The following is a 1,639-nucleotide window of genomic DNA, read 5'->3' as shown; positions in this document are numbered from 1 at the left end:
TCCACTCACCTGCACATTTACTGAGTGTCTACTCGGGAGCCAAGGTCAGCAGTCGGAAACCACCAGCCGCTGTTCTGGAGAAAGAGGAGGCCTTCGACTCCTGCAGAGAGTTACAGCCTGGGAAACCCACCAGGCCAGATCTACCCCATCCTAGAGAGTCTCTATAGCTCAGCATTGACTTGATGCCCGCAGGTTTGATTTGGGTTTATGGTAAGTGCCATGACAGGTACAATTTTGGCAAAAACAAAAACCCAAAACATGAGTGAGTATTGTTAGGTGCCGTCCAGTCAGTTCTGACCGAGCACCTCTCTCTGTGTCCACCAGGACATGCGGTCCTCGTCACTGTGCTGGCGTCTGAGCCCCTTGTGGCAGCTGCTGTGTCGATCTTTCTTGGTGAGGGCCTTCCTCTTTGGGGCTGCCCTTCTCCAGGGTCTGATCTCTCCTGCTGACGCCTCTGTCAGAGTAAACCAGCCTCTGACACCCGCAGGGTCTGCAGGCGTCAACTATACAGCAATACTAGATGAAGATGATAATAAAGTCGTAGAAAAGGAGGGATGGGTAGGAGACATATTTCATGGTGGCACACTCACCTCCAGGACGGCCATGATCTCAGCAGCCAGGTCCGTGCAGAGAATCTTTACTGTCTTGGGATATTTGTAGGTAGCCATAGACATGCATATTCAGTAGTTACATATGTCACAAAGGGGGTGGTCACCACTGTAAAATGCCTGAGCTCACAGGTGAGGAGACCTAATGCCTGTATTGGGCTGGGTGCTGAGGCAGGAGGAGATAATATAGAATATCTGCTTCTATAGGGAGATAAAATCAACCATGTGCTCACTTTAAGGCAGCATAGCTGTCAGGGGAGAATCTGTGGGAACGATTGAAAGCAGGATCATGTACTTGGACTTTATCTCTAAGTTACCAAAGCGGTGGCTTTCCTTCCGTGGAATACTAGCTTTCCAGATTGCCTCTGTTGTAAGCTAGGGAATAAGTCCCCGGCACATTTCCCTCCGTGTCAGTTTCCCACACAACTCCATCTCTTGCCATATTCACTTCTAAGCAGCATGCCAGCTGTGCTTCTTCCAAGACGGAGCTGTTTGCTCTCTTGGAGCCCGTGGCACTTTTGATAGCACCGACATGCAAAGGCATTTTGAAAACGATGACGGCAATGTGTGTACAAATGTGCTCGACACAATGGAGGAATGTATGGATTGGGACCAGAGCTGTGAGAGCCCCCAGTAAGAGTATTTAATAAAAACATCCTAATGCACCGATTCTTCTTCGGTCTCCCTTGCTCCGTGTGCTTGTTCAGTGTGAAGTTACATAGGTAGACACATGTGCTGCATGAGGAGGGGAAGTTGTATGGAAGCACGTGTAGAGGTACCTCTAGGTCTGTGGGCGTAGGTATGCACATGTCCCTAGTGCTGCATCTATGAGGGAGATTTAAAAAGTTGACAGAACATTTTATTCTCTTTTGATTCCATTTTCCATGAACGTTTTGAAGCCTCCCCTTGTATGTATACTCAACATGCTGAGATGTAGTCAGTTAATAAGGCCCTTCTGGGCATAATTTTGTATGCGATGTACCCTGTTTCCCCGAAAATAAGACTATATTATTTTTTGCTCCCAAAGATGC

The sequence above is a fragment of the Echinops telfairi genome, unplaced genomic scaffold, assembly GCF_000313985.2.
Source record: "Echinops telfairi isolate 266 unplaced genomic scaffold, ASM31398v2 ScPeMD7_5;HRSCAF=22, whole genome shotgun sequence".
Lineage (NCBI taxonomy): Eukaryota > Metazoa > Chordata > Mammalia > Afrosoricida > Tenrecidae > Echinops > Echinops telfairi.
The sequence above is the reverse complement of the archived record's forward strand: the minus strand, read 5'-3'. Positions refer to the sequence as shown.